This window comes from Chinchilla lanigera, unplaced genomic scaffold (genome assembly GCF_000276665.1).
Source record: "Chinchilla lanigera isolate Chin_1 unplaced genomic scaffold, ChiLan1.0 scaffold00009, whole genome shotgun sequence".
Classification (NCBI taxonomy): domain Eukaryota; kingdom Metazoa; phylum Chordata; class Mammalia; order Rodentia; family Chinchillidae; genus Chinchilla; species Chinchilla lanigera.
Window position 1 is genome coordinate 5,993,306 of NW_004955410.1, and position 24,713 is coordinate 6,018,018.

General features: G+C 38.7%; 1 pseudogene; it reads right to left on the reverse strand.

Moving 5' to 3' along the window:
• Positions 1–10,619: 10,619 nt before the first annotated feature.
• Positions 10,620–22,846, reverse strand: LOC102008196 (annotated as a pseudogene).
• Positions 22,847–24,713: the final 1,867 nt, after the last annotated feature.

Consider the following 24,713-nt stretch of genomic DNA (forward strand, 5'->3'; position numbering starts at 1 on the left):
CTTTCTTTTTTCTGCTGCTTTCTCTGGTACCCAGTAGACGTGAAAGGCTATTTTACAACACATTTCTTAGCAGAGTCCTTGCACATCCAAGTGATGCCAGGGACAGAATCAGAAGCATGGGATACTTGGAAGTGGTTCTCAATACTTGGCTCCCTCCCGTGTTCCTAATATGAGCAATAGTCACACAGTGTGACTTTTTCACAAGCCCAAGACTTGGGTATCGCTCTTGCTGTTTCTCTGACCCCCAAGCTTCACCTGTAACAAATCATCAAGTCACGTGAATGCTTCTCAAACTAGTCTACCAGTTTCCCTGGCCATAAGCCAGAAACTTAATGCCAGCAGAGATCCACATGAAAGCTAAGATAAGTAAATGGAAGCAGAGAATAAATAAGCATCCAACCTCATTCTGCTATACTCTTTCTGACATGTGGTTCAGTGAGGTATGTTTTGAATTTCAAGTTTCTCTACCATATCATGGGGATGCCGTAAATAATACCAACATTAACTCCATTAATTTACTGCTTGTTAATCATATCCTCCATACAATGTCCTTGACATGTTCATTAGTATATGCAGGAGAGTCCTAAGCGTCAGTGCTAACCCCTACGTTATTTCAATTTTAGACCTGTGCTAAGATGGTGGTCACTAGCCATGTCTGGATATTGAGTATTTGAAATGTAGATAATGTGAGCTGAGGCCACTATGCAAGTGCAGCGTGCACACCAGTTTTCAAATATTTAGTATGGCAAAAAGTCAAATATCCTGAAAGTAGTTTTTTGACAGAATGGATTAAAGTGTATTATTAAAATCAATTTGTTTCATTTTACTTTTTAATGTGCCTGCAAGAAAGATTGAAATTAACACTGTGTTTCCAGTGGACAGCACTGATCTAGACTTTATTCATCCATCTTGTCTTTTTTCATATTTTGCATGGCTGGCTACATTATTTATAAATTCCAACTAAACTGAGTTTTTGTTTAAAACTATATTTGAAACATATAAAATTTATTAGGGAAGAAGATCTGAAAATTCTGGTCAAGGATGGGAGTTTAGAATTTCAAAGTTTGGCAGTGTTGATGTGTAAAACCTACAAATCAGCTTCTCAAGCAAAGATTTTTTTTTTTCCAAGCAAAACATACCTATAGTTCATTAGTATTCAACTGTCACGACCAGTTAGTTTTTCTTAATAAATGAATTCAAGAGTTTATGAAAAATTCCTTTCTCTAAGCTTTGAATGTTAAAAATATGTATCTGTGCAAGAGACAATGTGTATTATTCTGGGAGAATTTTTAAAAAAACCCGGATTGAGTTGATCAAAATATTTAGCAATAGATTAGACGATTGTTGCTTTCAGCTTTAATTTTTTTACTGTAAAAGACTGTCTCTAATTGCTTGAATTACAGTGTTACAATGAGCTTTCCTGTCAATGTGTCCTTTTGCTTATAAAACAACAGGAAGCAAATATGACAGAACGATTATACTTCATTTTTGGATTATGATTATATGACAGTTGACATTACATTATTCCTTCAGTCCTTAAAGTGATTGGATTTTCATATTGATGCAAGTAACTTATTTATAAATCTTCTTGGACATTTCATTAGGACATTTGTCATATTTTTATACTTTCTTTGCTTATTATTATTTTCTTATTTTAATGTGGTCACCAAGAGCTTAGATCTGCACCTAGCCATAGTGACAATTGCAGGCATCTCTGTACAGACACCCACTTGAAACAGAATAAATCAAAATGTCTCTATTAAGCTAAATGTGATGCTTGCTGTAGATATAAATTTGGTAGCCTCCTCTTTATATTAAAGAAATGGATTTATCTCTATTTGCTAAGAGGTTTTATTTTAACTGTATGGTAAATTGTATCAAATGCTTTTTTGTAAATTGTATCAAATGAGTTGAGAGATCAATTTTTTTCTCTAATCACTGAATGCAGTGGTTGTTAATTATACCAATACACTTCCAAGCTGAATAATGTGTACATACTGCAGATTAGCTACTTGAAGGCAGTCTTTTTAAATGCATTATTGGACTTAATTAACTGCATGAGGACCTTTGCTTCTATTTCATAAGTGAAACTGGCCAACATATTTTTAATTTTTTAAATTTTTGTTAGTCCATATTTGTGGTACGTAGTGATGAAACTCATCGTGGGAGTGGATGTGTGCGCAGAACACACCCTCATTCTTTTACTTCCGTCCTGCTCCATTCCTGCCCTCCGTCTCCTGCTCCTCTTCCCGCTTGCCAAATGTTTGCTATTTAGTTCCACCTCCCTGGTGCCTGTTTAGCTCTCCTGCTCTGTCATTACCAAGTGTGCATCGAGATTATACTAACCTCATAAAACCAATTGTTCAGCTTCTCTTTTTTTTCTTGTTTTCTGAGGGAAAAATTCTAAGACATGCATTGCTTAAAAATTGGTAGAATTCATATATAAAACTATCTAGCCTTGGCTTTGGAGGGAAAGAACAGTAATTATTTAAAGGTTTATATTCTTAAGTGTTTTCTGAGACCAATGTTGTCGTTAGACAGTTGTTCCTAGAGAAATGTTACTTTAAGCGGAGTTTTAGATTTGGGTGCATAGTCATCCTTGGGACGCTTGCAAAATTTTGCTTATATCCAGGTATCTCCACTATTGCATTCTTCACATACAGTAGTCTATCCTTCCTCTCTTATTCTACTTAATTCATATCACAGTTTACATGATTTTTTTTTCCCACAGCCTCCATTTTATTTGTTTGGGTTTCTTGTTATTGTTGTTCATTGATTTCTTTTTATTTTGTTTTTGGATTTCCTACTGCATTGCTCTTTTCACAAACTACTGAGATTTTAGTTAATTTATTTTCCGTCTTTTTTGTGTTCTGAATGATGTTTGTAAATTGACCCACTTTCCCCTAAGGCAAAAGTGTGAAGAGATTTTAGTTCTCAACCCTTTCACCACAACTCAAATGAAAACTTCCAAAATTTACCATGCAATTTGTATACTAAATAAAAGAAAGTGATGTTACTTTCTAAAAGTAAGATTTTTCTCTAAATATTCCATTTGATTACTAATTTTGTATCACTGTAGTTATAGAATATAATTCATATGGTGGTAATTATTGAATTGTTTAAAAGTTCCTCAGTGGGAATTGGTATTAGTTCTTTGACGGTGTGGTAAAATGCAGCAGGAAATCCAGCCTATACTGAGCTTTTCTTTATAGAGAGGGTTTTGTTACTGCTTCAGCTCTTTGCATGTTATTGCTCTTTTTAGATGTTTTACATCTTCTTGGTTCAGTTTTGGTGTACCATATGTTTCTAGAAGTCTATCCATTTCTTCCAGGTTCTCCAATTTATTGGAATATAACTCTTCAAACTAGTTTCTAATAACTTGATAGATTTCATTAGTATCTGTCGTAATATTGCCTTTCATTGGCAGTGAAGTAACCTGGGTCTTTTCACTCTTTCTTTTGGTTAGTTTGCCTAAGTGTTTATCAGCCAGTATTGTTTACTCTCTAGATCTTTACTTTCAGCTCTGATCATGGTTGTTTTTTGTCTTCTATTGGTCTGGGTTTTGGATTTGATTTATTTTTATTTTTCTGGGCCTTTGAGATGCATCAGGAGGGTCTTTGAGGTCCTTTGTTTTTCTTTAGTGTAGACATTCATCTGTAAACTTCCCTCTTAGAACTGAATTTCTTGTGTCCTACAGTTTCTGATATTCTGTTTTTGTTTTGATTCTGGGAATTTTAAATCTTCCCCATAATCCCTGCAATCACCCACTGACCGCTAGTGTTGTTTCTTTTGTTATTGATTTCTAGTTTCAGTCCATCGTGATCTTATAGGATGCAAGAAGAGATTGCTTCCATTTTTACCCTGACACCACAACATGATGAGGACTCAGAAAAAGAAAAAAAACTACACAGCAATATCCTTGATGGTTTATGTGTGCCTGAAAATAACCTATATTCTGTGTTCATTTGTTACCAAGTTCTAGGCAAATATATCGGGTCAAGCCGCTAGTCCTGCCCTGAGAATCTGAGAATCTCCCCAGCTTCGCTGCCCTCCATGGACTGTTGCAGACCGCATGCTGAGCGTCTGCAGGGGTCCACTTGTTAAAGGCTTACTCCCAGGGCAGATTTGGGAATGAGGTGGACTTCCCAAGGCCCCTGGATCGGACTGTCCTTATCATGGGGACTCTGGTCTCCTGCTTTCGTTCCATTTGCTCCCTGTCCCCGAACTGAGCAATTTTCTCATCCTGTGCCCCAACCACTCTTTGTGAGTGCGTTGTCTCGGGTATTTTGTGATGATGACAGAAATCTAACACAATCATGCATTCATTCACTTATGGAAAATGTGTGTTTCCTTACCACGTCCCTCTGTGCTGGTATTACTTACTGCTTTTTATACTTTGGACAGCCAGTTGACTATTAATTTCTATCATTCCTCTTTGACCATAGTTCTTATGTCAACCTTTCTTCTGTTATTAAAATTTCAAAATGATATTTTCTGAATGTGTTTGACCTTTTTATCAATTTGTGTACATCATATTTTGTGTGCATGCTTTAAATGTCTTAAGTGAGCATATTTTATTGGTAGCTCTTCTTTTTAATATCTGGAGCCTTTCTCTCAAATAAATTTCTTTTACATTTTTTGGTCCTGTTTTCTTGAGACAGAGTCTCACTACGCAGTTTAGGCTGACTTTGAACTCACTTATGTAGCCCAGGCTGACCTCAGACTCACAAAGATCATCCTGCCTCAGCTCCCAAGTGCAGGGATAACACCCATGCACCACAGGCCTGACTTAGTTTCACCTAGTTTTATTAGTGAGTTTTCCAATAAATTCTTTTTATTTTATCACAAGTTTTTCTGTCCTCTTATTTTAAATTTTCTTCCCACTACATTTAAAAAAATTTGTTTTGTTTTCCTGATTTTAATTATATGATTCTTGTGAATTGAACTGTATGTATTCTATTTTTTTATTCTGAAGGTTATTATTAATTTCTTAAGAATTTTTCAACCAGTGTCTACTGATCATTGGTTGTAACATATGTAATGCGTCAAATTTGGGGGAACAATACAGATTAATACCTTGTTTATGTTTCCTTGTCAATGTCATGTGAATAATTATACTTCTCCCTTATCAGAAAGAAATCAAGGTATAATACCCCACCTTCCTGCCTTCTCCTAACCATTTCCTCAATTTTTTATCATCTAAAGTTTTAGTTTTGATTTTTTTATACTTAAATAAATACTTGAATAATTACTTATTGGACACCAATAAATTCTATTGTGTTTACATATCATCCCCCCATGTTCATTTCTTGCTTATAGGATCAATTCTTTCCTTTCAAAAGTTAAAACTCTAAGAATTCTTTCAAAAAGATTCTTTACATTGCTATACCTTCTGATAATTAATAGATTATTTTGCTCAGATATGGACATGAAATCTTAGCTGAACACAATATCACATCTACATCCCTATCCTCGAAAGCAGGCGTACATTTAGTAGCACTGATGTCAAGATGTAAGGGCTTGGACTTTAGTTTCCTTTTGTGTAATCTTATTTTTCTCACTAAAAATTCTAAGTGTTCCTCTGTCTTTAATAATCTTAACAGTCACTGTAATATATCTAATGAGGAAAAATTTCCCTTTATCTCTCAGTTTTTTAACTTTCCCTTCTAATTAAGATTTTACACCTTTAATAAGTTTTCACCAGATACTTTCTTGTCTATTTTGTCTCTTCTCCTAGGAGGGTAATGTAGTTCATATTAGTTTTTTCCATATATTTTAACTGCTTATTTATTCCCTAATAATGCCTTTAGAGAGACTTCACACTTTCAACTCAGTCAATCATTCTTCCAGTATATTCAATAAATTCTCTTCACTGCCAATGAATCACCACCAAATGAAATGGAAAATAGATCCCATTCGTGATAACAAGATACTACCCATTGTATTAAAATTAATTCATCAAAGATTATCTTAAGGTTTTAAGGAATTTTAAAAATTCTAATAGTCACCAAAATAGGCAATTCATATAATAGAGATGAGGAGTGGCTTCTAAGTGCTGCCCAAATTATACATTTATAAACAAAGCTAGTTGGTCTTGTCTTAGGCCACAAAATTGTACACAGAAATACACACATAATCTACATCTATATAGCTCTATCTGTAGCTGTATGTATCTATCTATCTTTCTGTCATCTATCTATCATCTATTTATCTCCCTTGGCTAGCCACAGTGGTTGCAGTTTTCCATTGAGTTATGAGCATAAAACCACATAAGTTCAATGGTTGCCAGAAAATATTCTCCATGTGTAATAGCTTTAGCTATCCTGGCAATCATGTTTGATCACCCCTTATGTATAATGTCACTTCTTTCTTTGCTTACTGGTCCACCAGCATGAGGACTGGGCACCAGTCCTGCTTGGTTTGTCACCAACTCGTCAGAGCACTTTGCCTCTGCACCACCCTAAGTTACGTTCCTCTGCGTTCACTGACGGTTGGAAATACCACCTGAAACCAAGTGGTAACTTGAGACAGCAGGGTTAGAGCAGAATTGGAAGTCTAGGACACACACTTGTGTAATTCACTACTACTTCTGGGTAGGCAGAGGTTGAAAACCAAATGCTCTTTCAATATCTGCCTAATCCATGAAATGATGGATCTGAGCATACCAGCTCCAGAACGGGAAACTCACTGACCCGGATACTTTGCCTCATGGGCCAAGCTATTAGTTTTTAGTAGAATGGCATCATGGCAGGAATGTTTGTTGAACTTGAAATAAGTTCTTTCACACTATTGCTCTGTCTTCCTCCGGAATGCTCGGAGCTTCTCACACATGCATAGCAATCTTGTCCTTCATAGGTAGCTTCACATCCACGAAGTATGATAAGTCCTAAGGCTCGAGCAGCTAGACGCCTCAAGCTTGGCCCTTCATGAGACTGAAGCTCCTCAACTCCCCATGACACTTACCTCCAAATTTTGACACCTGATTATTTGGATATCTACTATGCCTTCCAAGTCCTGCTCCTCAAGTCCAGTTACCAGGATTTTGTCAATGCAGTAGTTTAGTGCTATGTTCTGTGGATGGAGCTTGGTCCTTGTCATGGAAGAGAATCAGAGAGAACTGTATCTGCTAGATCAATAGTCCCACATGAAGGGCCAAGCCTGTGTTAATCTACTGTCAGTTCACCAAGTGGTAGCCCCAGTAGCAGTGTCATTGGCAGATGGTGTAATATAGCAGCTGTGAATCTGTAACAGGGACAGCCAGTTGGAGAAACTTAGTGCAGTGTATTGTGACTGCCAAGGCACATTTCCCTTTTGCATACCTAAGTGAATTACGTGGAAATAAGACGTGAACTATCACCCCTTTATTCTCTACATCTTTCATAGTATTATCAGTACTAATCTCAGCACTCTCGCTTTGCTACAGCAACACTGTGATTTATAATTTCCTCGGGTTGACAGTATGTTTCTGTAGCTTCCACCTGGCTCTCAGTGTCCTAATGGTTTTCATTCCTCAGGCCATAACATATGGGCTCGGCCAGCTGATAAATATTTCTCTTTCAATTATACACATGGAGACCAGTGAAATAACCATGGGTTCGTTACAAATATCCGTGGACGCACTGTGCAATAGACTTGGGCCAAACTCTACCTTTCCTGGTATTTAACCTTAGAACTGGGATGTATTTCAGATCCCATGATACCAGTCAGCTCAGACCTCCTGTCTGTGTGTCCTAGAAATGTCTGGGGTTCCCATTCCCCAGTGTGCAGTCACCCTGAGATCGCTCCGGGTCCCCTTGGAGGATAGTCGGGGGCGTATTTAGTGTATATACTTCTGGTGGCGCTGCAAGCTTTGTTCTCGAGAGGGCCCTACGCCTCAATCAATTCTGAGAACTTACTTAAACCTGGAAGTTGGATTAGGAACCAGTTTGCTGTTTTTGCAGTGTGTGTTGGCTCAGTCTTCTACCTGCCGTCTCTTTTTTTGTTTTTCCCTCACACAGGCAGCTGCCCATCTATTTCATGGCTAAGAACACGAGGTCCTGTTAGTTATTACCACGATCCCTCAAGGTCAGAGTGACCTAACGCTGAGCCTGGCGATTGCACACACTGTACCTGTGCTTCATCCTAGCCCCAGCTAGGCCACTCTCTTTGTTCACATTAAACGCCCAGGTTTGTAGCAACAACTCCTACCATCAGCTGCAAATGACAAAGGACAGGCCCCACCCACAGGCTTCTTAAACATACTGGCGAAGCGCTCAGCGATTCCTTCTTTTATGGAGTGTCTTCTCTCCCTACCCAGGAATCATAATCAGGTTGTGGGTGCGCAGGTCTTACAGGGTGAATCCATGCTAACATTCCTATCTCTGGGCTTCTTCTCTCTCTTTCTCAATGCCACATTATGAAGTTCCAGATTCTTCACTGTGTTTGCTACACCACAGCTTTCAGGAAGCTCTCCAAGCAAACTGCTGGGGTAGATGGCAGTGTCACTGTCAGATGATCAATTTGTGAAGCTTAAGTACACGCCCCAGTCAGTCCACTCCCATCCAGCCTTGTGCTCCCCTTCTTGTGGTTTAGCCTTGAAATTCTTCCTCATATGTGAACCTCGGTCCCCGCCAGTGTGCATTAGACCGGTCAGTTAATTTCCTTGGTGCCTAAACTATTTCCCTCAGGAAACGCGTAACAACTCCCTAATGAGGTTGCGCTAAGTCCTGCCTCTCACCACTGACCTCTCATGAGTGAAGGGAAGTATGCAGACCATGACTAAAGACACTGTCTTGAGATGACCTGCTTTGATTTTGTCCTGTGCAGTGTTTCGTGGTTAGGGGAAGAAGGTCTCTTCTGACTACCTGCATGGTTCCAAAGAATTTGGGAGTCCAAGGTACTCAGACTTGTCTAACCAAATAACCCTGTTTGGCATGCCAGTGTTCAATTCCTTTCGTATGAAGCCACTAATTTTAACAGAGAAGCTTTCTGAGTCTCTGCTTTCAGGGAGCATTGAGATGTTGCCACCTTTCCAGTCGATCCTGAGCTAGATTCTCCGCATAGGTGTCCTTTATGCAAGAGGAGATGAGTGTCTTCTTAAAAACTCCCCTGGAAACTCTGGGTTTCAGATTGTTCCTTGGTTTGGAGTTGGGCTGACCCAAGCTTACCATTTTATCTTTTCAACATCTTTAATGCCCTTCAGAGAGGCCAGCTCACAGGATTCTTATAATGGCTAACCCCGTGCTTTAAAAACACCACAACCATAATATATTCTTTTTGTTTGAGAAGGCTTCTTGGAAGGTTGCTTGTGTGGCCGTCAGACTCACACTTCTCCCATTTTAGGAGTGCTGGGGCTCCAAGCTTGTATCTCTGTGCCTGGCTTAGCACCACGTATTCGAAAGCTTCTCCTTTCACCTGCACTCTGTTACAGTCCAACAGAGACAGAGCCCTGGCAATCACGGCGTGGCTGCTAGTCAGGAAGTCTCATCGTCCTGATTATCACCAGCACTGAGACCTTCTGCAGTGGGTAAGCCAGCTCTAAAATACCAACTTCACAGTCCACTCTCTAAGACAGGTTCTGCAATCAACTGTCTTTCTCTAGTGTTTCTAAAGGTCAAGGCCTAAAGCAAAGATGTCTGTGTTATTCAGATGATGCACGTGCAGACGGCAGGAGTGAGAGGAAAGGGAGCGAAGAAGCACACACAGGGCAGGTATCTTGCCGACCCTCGCTTAGTATACAGTATGAATGACTGCTCACCCATTTCGCAGGCTTTCAAGGAGCTAAATGAGTGAGTGACTGTTAGGATGTTTTATCCAGGAAAAGAAAGTTAAAGATCTTATGCAACCTTCAGTGGCCTCCCATTGACCAAGGGTACACGCCATGCATACCTGCGTTGCATGAGAACAGGGGTTAAGGAGACACCAGTGCAGCTGTGAGGTCATCAGCGGGGAAGCCTGGCTCAGGTAGCAAGGTACAAGCAGTTCAGCATGAGGTGAGGCACACCAGCTATGCCTGCAGGCAGCTGACCAGTGCCCGGGAAGAGCAGCTGTGGGTCCCAAACAGGGGGGCACATGCCCAGAGACAGAGGAAGCGCACGGTTCGAAATTTAAACCTTTCTTTTGGCTAGATTGTGATTATGTTTAGGAAAGGTGCACCGAATGGAATCTGCTTTGTAATGAGTTGTAATATCCTTTGCCTGTTGATACTGAAGCTGTGGTAGCTGAATCCGTATTAGCTTCTCATTAAGTTGGGTACTATGTGCTATTTAGTTCTTATCTCTGAGTTCGCTAATTTGCAATGAGCACTATGTGCTTTTTGCTGCTTTTTTCAATAGTAGTTTTAAAAGCATGGCAACTTTAAAATCTTGCCCTGGGCTTACTTTATATTTTTAATAAAGTTCTGATTATATAACTTCCTAGCTTCACGTATAGTAAGGAACTACAATGTTTAACCTCCATTTTATGTAAAACAAGAAAATCATGTGCTTTTACAAAGCTATCCAGATGCCCACAGGACTTCCTAGTTTCACAAAGAATACAGATTATAAATAAGCAGTATAGATTTATTTTTATAATTAAGGAGCATTTTGCAAATGATATTATTCTTAAACTATATTAATAATTGTACAGCAACTAATTTGACCCATTCAAGTTTCACCATAAGTATATTTATTCCAAAATATCCTTTTCTATTTCTCAATTTTAACCAAATTTTCCTTTTGGGTTGTACAGGTATTTTTGTTTTACTGGTTTTCATACTTTTATTGGGGGGCAGGGAAGGGAGCCACCTCCCTGCCCATGGAAAAAGGCGCTCACAATTTCTTCAGCCACTCTAAGCTGGGGCCGGGGTCCTGGGGGTGGCTGGGCACGTCGGGCATGTTCCCTTCCTCTTGGACGGGCACTGGGTAGTTGTAGTGTGTGGCCTCGTTGGTCATGCTTGTGTGTCTTGGTAGGGGATGAGTGTGAGCAGAATTGTGGTGAGGGCCCTGATAGCAAAGAACATGACCAGCGTGGGCTCCTGGGCCCAGGCATTCTTGAGGAAGGTGGTGACTCTAGACGCCATGTTGCTCAGAGGCCTGGGTTGCCTGTTTGAAGAAAGTTTTCAGAAGTAAATTTTTATGAACTTTTGCATATTAGAAAATAAAGGTAATCCAGTTGTCTTTTGTTCTCCTGTCTTGTCACTCTGCAAAGGAAAAGAGAAAAAAAAATATGAGCATCTCTTCATTATCTTTAAGTATCTGATGTTGCAACACTTTAATTTTAAAACTAGCCTACAATTTGCTATAAGTTTCTCCTCTCTTAGCTTACCTGTGGGGAGGTGTCTAAATCTTTTTTTTTTTTTTTTTTTTTTTCTGGTACCAGGAATTGAACTCACGACCTTGCGCTTGTCAGGCAGGTGCTGTGCCACTGAGCTAAATCCCCAGCCCCTAGTGTCTAAATCTTAACGTCACAATTGCTTTATCCTTGGTATTGTAAAAAGTTTATCAGGATATGTATGTTACTAAGTATTCTTAATTAGATCTACTGCTTCAGCTCTGCATAGTCTTAAATAATTTATTCTGTATCTTTCAGAAAAACTGTCACCAAGAAGTATTTTAGGGTCACTTCTCTCTTCAAAGATGAAGACTTTCTTTCATTAATCAATTTGCTTGTATCTGTTTTCTATATTCAAAGTAAGTGTTATTTGCTTATATATTGTTCTACTTGAGTAACCATCATGGTCGGACTCCTATGAAGGGACATGGGTTTCTCTAGGTGTCTCCCATTGCCTGTGTTAGTGCTGGTAGAGACTCCTTGTATTCCTAAAGTGGAAGGCAAATTAACCTACATAGCTTTCACACTTGCCTCTGGGGAACAGGAGTCTTAATCTGTTGCTTGTTTCTCTGCCCTCTCTAATGAGACTTTATTTCTGGATTATCTAGCTTCTCTTTACTTAACCTTTTTCTCTGGAGTAGTAGTCAGTAATCTTATATCTGCCAAGCACTGCTCATCAGCACTGGGTTTGCCTGCAGTTGGCGGAACATTGCGTGTCCCAGTGCCAATATCCCCCCAACTGTCTACCCAATTCTTTTACTGAGAAGTGAACTTGTGGAGTGTGTGATGGTTATGAGTATACTGAGGGCAGTAAAATCTAAGAAGTAATGTCCCTGGCCACCACTAAAAACAGTTACATTTCAGGAAATGGATGGCTATGTTGGGTGTGAACCGTGGTCCAGGCCTGGTTCACATCTAAAAAGCAACCTGTCAAAAGCCTCCAGGGGTCTCTCAGTCCTGCTGATTCCCACATAGTTACAGGAAATGGCTCTCTTCTTTGCAAGCATAGCCTTTCTTTTGTAACTTTTCATTTCCCTTCATTTTAAAAGGTGGTTGAGAGCGGGCCTTTCAGGGATGGCAGACGTGATGTTTAAGTGACCATTTCATTCTCAAACTAAACAGCATCAGCATCAATAGTGACGTGGAAAACAGAAATGTCACTTTGGGGGTTAAGGCACCAGTCTGCAAAGTGCTTATTCTACTTTCTCTGAACTTGACGGATCTCAGGATATTAAATCCACACTCACAGTGCCTGATATTCAGGAGTCAGAAAGAGGGGCATGCTTAGTTCAGTTGAGAAACATCTCTTTGCAGGATGTTCTGCCATCAAATAGAGTACAGGAGTCAGAATTCACACACACGACACCCTCCAACCACCAGTGATGACAGGTTTAAAGTAAATAAATCATTAAGCCATTTTAATGGGTTATGCACTAGGATCTATTTCCTGTGAAAATAGAGCTGGGAAGAAGGTATTTAAGGAGTCATTTGGAGATAACTAGCATTCCGTGTTCTCAGAAAGCTCACAGCTCCTTCAGGCTCCTTGAGTAAGCACAGGCACACACACATGCACACACACAGGCAGACACATACCCACACTGCCATCCTCACATGGAGGAAACGACAGCGCTCATTTGCATTATTCAAACAGCCCAAACATTCCAATGTATGCAGCAGCTCAGTAACAGAAATGTCCTGAAAGATCAACTTCAAAATCACAGTGAAACGCAGATGATATAAAGTACTCTGATCTTTTTCTCCTGAGATCTGTAGACGTGCTAGCCCTCCATGACCCCCTCAGGGTAATCCTTTAAAATGGATGTACTGACCAGTTTAACGGATGTTGCAGGAATTGCAATGCATTTACGTGCATGCATGTATTTACCTACCTGAATTCACATGCATTAAATGAATAGGTGTTCATTTCTGCAGTTTAATGTTAAATAGCAATTTATTTTATTCATGTGGAGAGTGAGAAAGAGCAGAGCAAAAGTGAGTGAAGAGAGAAGTTTATATTAGAGAAGCATAACGACTTTCAGAAATCCTTCCTGTTTCACACTTATTTGTTAAGCTATGTGAATGCCTCTCTTGGCATGGAGAGCTGAGAAGGGAAGTATTCTACCTGGAAACATTACCATTCTGAGTAAAAGGCAGCTCTATCCACAAGGAAGAGATGGAGAATAGCTTTGGGGTAAGAAATGAAGAGTGTCTAAAGTTTCATTGAACTTAGAATGCAATATAATCACCACCTGAACTTTCAGGGTAAAGCTAAAGTCATTACCTATTCATCTCTTCTGTTTCAGGTTCTACTTTGCCATGGATTACTATAATGAACTTTTTCATACCTCATCCCTTCTATAACACAAGTGAGAATGAAGTCACTGTACTCCATAACATTTTGATACCAGAATATTTTTTACATACCTCACTTAAATGATGGCTTTAGAGTTCATGTCCATTACTAATCTCCTTTGGATAACATTTAACGTCTAATATCTTGAGGGTTTTTTGAGCTACTTACTAAAGTTAGTTTCAAATAACATTGATGCCCAAATACTAAATGTAGAATACTTTAAACTAACTAGAAAACATTCATTCAAGAAACTATTGTATTTTGTCTATCTCTGATAGCCTTAATATCTAAAATTGTTTTTAAATAGCTTGCAGATTTTAAAATCATACATTTCCTAATTGTATTCTATGTTCCCAAAAATATTAAGTTATCTGCATTTCTTAAGGTATTTAATGTCGGTAATCAACTTGACAGGTTTTTCAGTGACATTTAGGGGATGGGAAAGGAGTAAAGAGTTACCGTAATACTGTATCTCTGTTGTAATGTTCCATTTAAATAGTTCTCAAATGTGAACATAATATAAATCTAATACTAATTCATATCTAATGGAATTTGATATTACAGATCTACATCTAATTTCAAATCCTCTGTGGGTTCAGTTTGAATTAATTCTACCTCATGTTACACGTTCTATTGAATACATTTTTCAAATCTAATTATGATCCTGTTGATTTGAGATGACTTGTATTTTATAAACATTTACCTGCAAGTATGATTGGGTGTCATGGGATTTACACAAAGTGAGATTTTCTCCGATTACAAAGGAAAAGGTGTAGTCTTGCATATCAAAACTTCACCTGTAGAAAGAGAGGATAAGTAGAAGTGCCATTAAAAGAATAACTAGGAATTTTAAAAAGAAAGAAAAACTATAAAACTACAACACATAGATAGAGAACTGCATGCTTTGGGGTATGTGATAGGTGCACATATGGCAGAATTGGCAAAATGAAATCACTGATCAACTTCGTTTTCTCTCATGATTTTTGCCCTTTGAAATCTGCTCCGTAGGGTAATTTTCCTCTCAGAAGATAAAACTTTGCTTGGGCGCTCATATCTATCTTAAACAATAAAAATCCTCCTGCTACTTTAGTCACTTCAACAGTTTTGAAGCTGATAGGAGCAGTGTGAACCAAATTGACAGCTCCAAGCGTCGTTCAAAACCAAGGGCTCTGCCCCCGCGCGGCCAGCCTGGCTGCCTGCCGCGGGCCTACGCAGAGGGAGGCCTGGGCGGGTGCTCTCTTTTCCAGTAGTCTTTCTTCCTCTCCTGGGTGGCTCACTCACCCTGCTTCTGACCACTGCTGGGTTGCAGAGCTGGAGGGAGATCCAGGGAAGCCCCTCCCTGCGGGTACCTTTGTGAGCTGCTGTCATCACTGTCTGGTTTGGTATGTATCAGCGCTGACTCTTGGTGTTCTTTCCTTGCAGGATACTGCAGCTTCCTCTGCATGCACTGCCCTGACAGTGACTTTGGGCTCAGCAGTCTCTCTCCGCAGACTCTCTCAGGTGGGACCCTCCTGATAAGGCTCAGGGAAGGTGACTCCTCCTTTCACCCATAGATGTGTAGTCCACACCTCCTTCACGCATTCTTGGTCCCTTTTCAAATATAATTTACTAAGCACAGCAAACCCTCTGTGCTATTGTTCACAACTCCCTACCATCTTCTTTGGGCAAGCTGCCCATGCTGCTGGCCAAGCAGCAGTCACAGTACTTGTAAGTGCAGTCACCAGCGTCACCGTCAGTAGCTCTGTGTTCTTTTAGGAGGGCTCTCACACCGTCCCCGTGTGGGCTGTGCCACTGCTTGCCTGTATTTCGACCATGCAAACACAACCCGTAGATTCTGGGTGTAAGGGATGCTTGATTTGATTTGTCCGCGCAGGGAAACCTGTTAGGGAAGATTAGGATGTGTTTGTCTCCCCTGGTCTTGTCTTTAACTCAAATATACAACCAAAACAGTGCTGTGAACATCCACAATAACATACCCAAGTCACGGCTTTTGCTAATATCTCTCTCCAAAATCTAAAGCCCTATGAGACGTTGTTTAACTGCTAATGCAACCAGGTTAGTGATATTCTTTCAAGATCAATACTACTTTCTAGGCCCATTCTATATAGACAACAAATGTGTTTTCTTCAAAATGATAATATTTTATTCGTAAGAAACTCAAACAATGTGTATTAACTTGTGACACATAAAGGGGATTTCATTAATTTTCCAATTAGTTTGAAATCTCTATTTTTATGTTTAGCATATTTAATATACTACATAAGAATATGTTTGAAATATCTCTGAATATGTCCATCAAAAATGTCTAAAGCAGCGACCCAGCAACAGCAATAGATGAGCCAATTCCTGTGTCTTGATTTCCTAATATTGTCCCTGAAAAAAGCCAGAGATCCTTGAAGGAAAGGCAGATGTTTGAGATACTGAAGAGAAATACGATGAATCTGGAACATCTTGTTACATCAGAAAGCAGAGAACTGTGGAGTAAATCAGGGGGCCGTGCTTACTCACAAGGGAACTAGCTCCGAGGAGCAGGACGTGCTGGCCAAATCTGAAACAACCTGAGCACGCTAGTCACGAAACTGGTGGTAGATATTAGCCTACCAAGTTAAGGAACAATCCAGGCGTCTGTATTAACATTAAAAATAAATAATGGAACTCCTATTTAACGCCCTTTCATTTATGATGGGTTTCAAAAGAACCAGCATGGTATGAGATTAGACTAATCTTCAAGTAAATCCTAAACCAAACAGCAGACACTTAGTCTCATGTCTCCTTAGGCAACGGACTGGTGCCGATATAGTGTAATCTTCATAAGAAAGAGAGCATTTTTGTGCTCCATTGTGCAAGGCTATGTTAACGCTATATTTCTATCATCTGTTTCAGCGTGATGCTGTACGTGTTCTCTGATGAAAAGGACCTTTGACTTGGCCTGCCAAGGTCCACCGAGTACAGAAGTGGTTCCTCTACTCATTTATTGACTAACAACAGATCATGGAAGTACCTGGGTAAATACATAAGTTTATTGACAGAAGTAGACGCTTTTGTAGCATTATCTGAAGGCTTCTATCCCATTAGTCATCTCTGAAGGATTGTTTTTATAACCAATTACCCAAAAATATCGTTCCTCAGTCGTTGCTCCCTCATCATGAAGATATCAGGGTTTTGTGCAATCTAACGCTTCTACAATTTGCCATTCCTCTTTAAGAATAAATTAAAATTGATGAACACTAAGTTAGGTCTAAAAATAAATATTCATTGACAATAAGAAATGACACCCCAACAAATCACTAAAATTATAAAACAAATGGCTTAAATGACAACTGTTTAGAAGTTAACCCCACAAATACAACATAACAAGAAAAATAACTTACTATTTTATTAAATAACAATCTGTCACATTTATTTAATGAATTACAGTATTCCCTACACATTTGGCTGTAGATTTGCTGATCAATCCATTATATGGTCATAATTTTATAATTTTCTACATAAAATAAAAGGTAATTTACATGTTCCTGTAGCAATACTTACTAAAATATATTTCACTATTAATATCTTACAAATATTTTTCAGCTTTGAAATTTATTTAAAATATCCTTTAAAAATTTCAGGATATTTTGCAATGGGGGAACTGTCACTATTTCTTTTGTTTTTGAGCCATAGCATAGGTTTTGTGATACAGTCAATTTTCTTATATACTCCTTGACACAAAACTAACCCACCATTTTTAAAGGTCACTTCATGTTATCATGGGGCTGTCGGGCAAGCGGTAGAGGAACATCCCCAAAGCCACCTCATTCAGTGGGGACAACCAGCCATCACGTGACTCCAGAAAAAGGCTCACATCTTGTAACCACGTGAACCCAGTGGTAAAATTTTCTTGTAGCTGTGGGAAAAGCTTATGCATGGGAGGGGACCTGAGGCTTATGTACTTCTAGGCCTTGGATAAACTCGTCCTGCAAACAGAAACTGTGGTGGGGCTCTCTTACCTGTCAATTTACCTCTGTTCATTTTTCCCAGGTACTCTGTGGAAAGCAGTGAAAAGGTTCAGCTCATGCACTTCCTCACTCAGCAAGTACGTCTCAGGCTCCTCTGTGTGCCAAGCCTATTTTAGGTACTGGAAATCGAGCAGAGAACAAAAACTGCTTCTGCTCCCAGAAAGCCTACGTCCTAGGAGGAGATGGACATTGCATTAAAAGGAACAGATGTACACAGGTGACTTTAAGTCATATATTCTCTTAAGGACAAGAAACAGGGTCATGAAGGAGATGACAGACTGTGAGAAAGCAGGTGGAAAGGGGACCGTAACAGATGAAGAGGTCTGTGAGCTCCACTGAGACCCGAAGGAGCAGAACTCAAGTGTGTGAGGACAGAAGGAAAGTGCTGCAGAGAGACAAAGAATAAATGACACAACTGAATTGCCTGAGAGTCGGAAACAGAGATTCAATCTCCATTCAGTTCACACCATCTTCAATTCCAATTTTTTTCCCATAAAGAACTCGTCACAGTTATCTTTCAGATACTGTCTGCTGCTTAGCTGTAGATGGGCAGAGATGAGAGAAGGATTATGGAACTCCTGTAAGTTTCAGCGACTGACAGAAAGAAGTAATTGAAAGAAGAAAGAGAAGAAATTAGCTTTAATTTTCTTCTTTTCCTGTTCTCTGATCTTTCTGGTCCTCTTTCTGTGACAGTACCGATGCACCTCACTTTTACAACAGTGTAGAAGTAGAATCCATCCCAGAGACTTACCTACGTGCATCTCCTGCACGCCTTCACTTTTCACACCTTATCTCCTTGTGTTCGATGCTGAAAACAGACCCAGGGAAGGCCCTGAGATGGAATCGCTGGTTCCCTTCCCCACCCTTTGCCACCTGTCTCATCTTTCTCCTCGCAGTTGCACTGCAGCCCTCTTCTTTCTGCCAGGCACTTAGGAGCTGGTAAAGCCCCCTGCTCCCGAGTAAAGAACCCAAGTTCCAGCAAATACAGTGCCGTGAATGCCTGAAACATAACTCTCTCGCTCTAACTTAAAAAGGCAAGCAAGCTACATAAACATGTTGGCAAACACGCTTTTCATGAAGTAATAATTAGCACTAAATGCCAATGTATTTAAATGTCAGCTGAATATCTATCATAGAGTATGTGAAACAGAAATGGTGAACTGAAAAGTGTCAAAAATTACTCACTCTTTATACAACATTTTCATCAGTAGAATTTGTGTGCAATATGAGTAATCACATTTAATTTAATGTTTAATTTAATGTTTCGCTATTTTGAATGAAGTAGTAATAAATATTATAGTGAATAATGGCACTTTACATCAAAGACACATACCATGGAAACTGTTCTCAAGATAAATACTACCAGAGTCAAACCATCACAATAAAAAGTATCCCACACATTCATTTAACAATCATGCATTGAGGCACCACTATGCAGCCAGAATTCTATGCTCCATAAATGCCTTATGGGTAGTATGCTCCTTGTAGATATTATGCTGGTCAGTGTGCCCTGGGGTGAATTAATTTAATGGCTCTGTCCCTGAGACATTCATGACTGATAAAAGCAGACCTGTCAATTAATAATCACACAGCTGTGGGTCACATGTGTAAGACAATGATAGCACAGAATTGGAAAACTCGAAGAATGGTGGGCAGGACACAGTGTGAGGAGGTTCCTAAAAGATGGAGCTTGGGGTGTTATGTGCAGTTCCTCAGGCAGGGAGGAATGAAGGAGGGGCAGAGGCACGGGCTGCCATGGCCTTTGCTGAGAAGGAGTCAGGGGGCATCACGTTTTAAACAGGAACCAAACTGTAACCCTTAGAAGTAACTTACAGGGTACTACACATGAGTGCATAAATTAATGTAAGAAGAATTTTTTATTCTTGGACAAGCTAAGATCACATCTCTGCACAGATTTGATTTTTTCTCTTTGTTAAATGTATTTTCTCCAGTTTTTGGCGAAACTGGATACTGTTTATCCTTTCAGTTTTGTGCTAAACCCATCATCCAGTAAAATAGTGCTACCCTGCCACATTCCGCTGCTAACTTTCCATTTCTTTTGTGTATAAAGCTTTCAATATAGGAGGAATGGCAAAACAATAAATACCAACATCACAACTTTATATTACATCCCCTTTACTTCTAACCGCATCATTCTTGCAAATTAGACTGAGAAGATCATGGAAATTGCTAAGCAACGTTTGGTGTAGCACAGACTCGGGGGAACTGTTAGCTGGCAATATTCCCTTTATCCCTCTAATAAACATACTTCGTTCACTAGTAGCCAAGCGAAGATGACTAAAGCAGAAGAGATCCTTTTAGACACATTTGCATTTTAGTATCTCTAAGGGATAAATCTCCGGTGCAAAATTATCGGGCAATATGGCAAGCCATAGTGAAGCACTTTGTAGAGAGTGGAAAAGATGTTCCCAGCCATTTAAATCATTCCTCATGCAAATTTTTCTCCCCTTGAGGAGAGACCTACACTTGTCTCCAGAGAAATGAACTGGGAAATAAATTTCCATTTGTTCTGGGAAAACTCATACTTCTTCTATTTGGTATTTTCTGCTGAAATAGGAGGTTCATGAGTATTTATGTATAAAACAATATCCTTAAAGTACTTGGAGGCCTTGAAAAGAAAAATATGTTTACTGCTTTTGTGGTCTGTAAGACATTTTAATAAATTCCTAAACTTTGACAGTCACACAATCAAATAGGCTGCATGTACCCTGTGCCTCTTCAATTCTGGTTTTTTAAAAACCCAAAGGCCAATTTGTAGCAAGTGAAGGCACTGCTTCCTTATTTACCACAGTTCATTAAACCAGGTCACCTATCAGGACATTGTTGACAATGGAAATAAAATTCAAAATATACCCTAAAGTAGGAAGCACAATTGTACTGTAATATAAATACACCTCTGAAATTTCAGAATTTTATTAAAATGGTAGCTACTATGCTATAAAAGACAATAAAAGCAAATAGTAACTAAGACTTAAAATTATGAGATTACTGTAATTTATAGAGAACATAACTAGCAATCAATATCATAATCAGTATTAATCGCAGATAAAAGTCATAATTTTCTTTTAATTAATACCTATGTACAGTATGTGTGTGAGGAGCTGGTACATATACATGACATATCTTCATTTCTTTTCTCATCCCGTCCTTCTCCTCCCTCTTGCGCTTTTTATTTACCAAAGTTCATTAAACCAAAAGCACATTACCGAAGTACATTAAGCAAATATTGATTCAATGGTATTATAAATGTATATTTTTAAAATGTATTAGTCTGTTCAAACAGCTGACTGCTGTAAATTCACTAAATTCTTTAGAAAATCCTTACAAGATGTTTTGAAAACAGATTTGTAGGGGTGGCTTACAAATTAAATGTTAGACAGCGGCTGGAGGAGCTGAGTGGAAGAGTATGAAACACTAGGAGAGCTCATGAAAGAGAAGCAACAGGCCCATTATGTGCAGTGCTGCTCCAGTCCCTGCGGGCAAGGTGTGAAAGCAGCACATGCGCACTGAAGCATCACTTGACGTCAAGTAGGAAGATGGCGGATAGGTCTTTGTGCATTTATCGCTGATATATTTATGGCTAGTAGCACTCAGGTCTAATGACTAAGCTGAGGATTCACAATGAACAAGTCATGTTTTATAAATAAAACTCACTTGGTTTGACTAGTTCTTTAAGAACCTATGCTAATTTTGAATTTTCACATCATTAAGTCCTAATTTTCTTGGTCTAAAGTTGATGTTTATCTTCCCCCTCTTCAGAAAGTTTGCTTCTTACCAAAATCATATTGACTGCACTTATGTCCACTTTTCTTCAGAGGTAAAAGATATTTTTTTCCAATTCCCTGATTGTTTTATTGTCAACTGATTTACTTAAGTTGGAAAACTAAAATTCCCCCCCCCCAAATTAAATACTTCCAGTTATCCCATGACCTATCTTTAAGTATTTTCCCTTAAACAAACACCCTTTCCCCTTTTCACTATAAAAATTATTCTCCTTGATAGATTAAAAATGAAAGAAAAATGTCTCAAAATTTTATCATCTCAGATGGACATACTAGTGATCTTTAAAAAATACTTTTAAATTTTGGGTTTGTTTCACCAGTGTCACTTGATTTTGAGCCTAATATAATAATTTCCCCTTCATATTCACTGATGGTTATCTGTCCTATTTCTTCCTACTGCTATGATTTCCTTCATTCTTTCAACCTTTGCCTGCAATGCAAATGTTAATTTGTGCTTTCAAAGGGGATATAGTCTGGGAGGAAGAGTAGGATATGTCTGGGATATTAGGAGTCAGGAAAGAATAGGATGGAAAATTTCAAGTAGCAAGTCATAAGAATTCAATAGATAAAATTACTGTGAGCTAACCCTGTATCAATTCAAAAAAAACTTTCTGTGAGAGTTTCATTTAAATTGGACCTCCAATTCCCTACCGAAGCAAACGTGTGGGCCTCAATGGCCATAAAAACAGGAAATTCTATGTAATGTTTAGAAGACATATGCATATGTGTTGTGTGTACATAATACTATATGTGTTCAAGACATATATGCAATTCTGTATAGATATATGTAATATACATACTGTATGCTTATTCAGTGTAACGGGGAGAGAAGAGTAGGATAACATTACTACAATTCATAATACTCTGAAAAACATCTGTGATTCTCAAAATTGTTATGAGCAAACTACACCACTCAGAACAGTGTCTGGAGAGTTTTGCAAAATTATTAAAATTAGTCTGATTATAATCACATTCCCCCAATCTCCAAATGTTGATCAGCATTTGTGTTCTCAATAACCTGGCGAAGGAAGAATGATTAGCTTTTCTTTTGATCTTTTAAGTACACTTTTCCGAAGAAAACAAAACACATCTGACTGTTCCTTGCTGTTTTGAAACCTGATATGCTCATTTTCTTTCCAGCACTTTCACCGTCATGATGTTCTCACTATTGGTAAAAATTAAGCTCATAATATTATTATTTTTCTTCTTTTACTTTATCTTTTCAAAATGTTATTTTAAAAATTACTAGAGGAGCTCCAGCGGTTCAGTCCCTTTGCATGTGGCACTTACGTAAAAATTACTGAACAGATAACTGCAGTAAGCATGATTAGAATGCAGGCAGGACACATATTAAAATACACACAAGCTATTTTAACATATATTTACTTTATTAAATCTACTGGTATACTTTATACATACATAATGATCACATTATTAATAGAGAGTTTGTACCTTTATTATTAATACATTAATATATATTAATACATTATTAATAGGGAATTATGCATATCGTTTCCTTTTTTTTCCCCATTCCCCTCCCACCCCTTCAACCCCTATTCCCCTCATTTACAAATCTTTGTTTCCATTTAATCTTTGCTTTCTTTTTGTTCCTTTCCTTTCCCCCTCATGCCTCCCTTGTTCGCCTTTCTTTTCAACCATTTCTCCCTGTTTCACTATGATGTGGTTTTAAAGCTGTGCTGGCACTTGAGGAGAATCTGAGGGCCCATGCTGAAGGGCCCTATAGAGAAAATAAAGGATAGATTAAGATGTCTATTTGGAAAACACAGGGACTAAGAAGTAAGAAAGAAGCTGTTAGTACAGAAAAATAAGAGGTCAGTCAGCACTACATAGTAGAGTTTTCTACAAGGATGAGTTCATGAACAATTGCAAGATGACTGGCAAAGATTTAGAATTCACAAAGTAGAAAGCAACAGAAAGTGAATTACTCAGTTACATTTTTAAAAATGTAGGGGGAGATACAGCTACTTCATGCCATAAATCAAAGTACCTGAGTATCTTCAGTGTTTAAGAAATCTGGCAAGAAAAGTCTGAGATTTAAAAACACATATGAGAATGTCTTCTTGGATTTAGCAGAATGCAAACTGATGAAAGACTGACAAGTCTGAATAAGTACAGAGAACAAGAGTCAAAGGAAAGATAAAGGCACATTTGATATTCAAGCAAGACGACTGCATAGGATTGAATAAGGAATAAATTTCCAGGTCCACAAACATTGCTTTATTTTATTCAATGCTGAATATGGTAAGAGGGCATCAAGAGTTATGGGAGTACCCATTATCATTATGTAAAATATTGCAATGATTTTAAAGTGACAGAAATGAAAATATATTTTTCACATTTTATTCTCTTGTGCTCATTGAATTTCTCCACACTTTGTGAGCTCTATGGTTAAAATAGAGTAACAATTTAGGCAATTTGCTATTTCAGTTCTTTCTTTATTCTGCATTTATTGCATGGACTGTGACTTTCATGCAAAGAGGTGTTTTACAAGGTCAAAATCACATTGCTCAGAACTTTGTGGTAATCAAATTTATCTAACATGACAATGGATATGAGTAATGACATTTTCCCCTGTCCACACCTTTCTTTCCATCTTTTCGGATCTCTTGCAGAGACAGGTTTCTGCACCACGCAGAAGTTGGACTGTGTACCACTCAGCTTTCCTGTTCCTTAGACACAATACCTGACACCCACAAATTAAAGCAGGAGGGACTTCATTGGTCTTAACGGTTCAGGGGATTCAGTCCATGCTGCGTGGTAGGAAGAGCATGATGGAGGAGTATGACAGAGTCCTCATGGTACCCAGGAAGCAGACCAAGAAGGGAGAGCCAGGGAAAGAATTCACTGTTCAACGTCCCTGCCCAGGGACCCCTCCAAGCAGCCCCACTCCCTAACAGAACATTCAGCCATGAACGCATCAGTGCATTGACCCGCTGAGGAGTACAGCACCACCTTGATCCAATCATCTTCCAAAAGCCCCACCTCTAAATATGTGAGATTTGGGGGAGAGGGGACATTATAGGCCTAAACTATAACAAAGTATCTATTTTTCCTCAGTACAAAAAAAAAAAAAAACTCACTAAGATGACTGTATGTAACGCAGAAGCACAGTCAATAAACATTAATTCTCAACCCAAAGGAAATACTTGTGGCTGTCTCAAGCAAGTTTAATTCATACAAACTGAAAAGTACAATCATCAAAACATTTGAGGTTTTGAGGCAAAGGCCATTAGCACTCTGAATGTA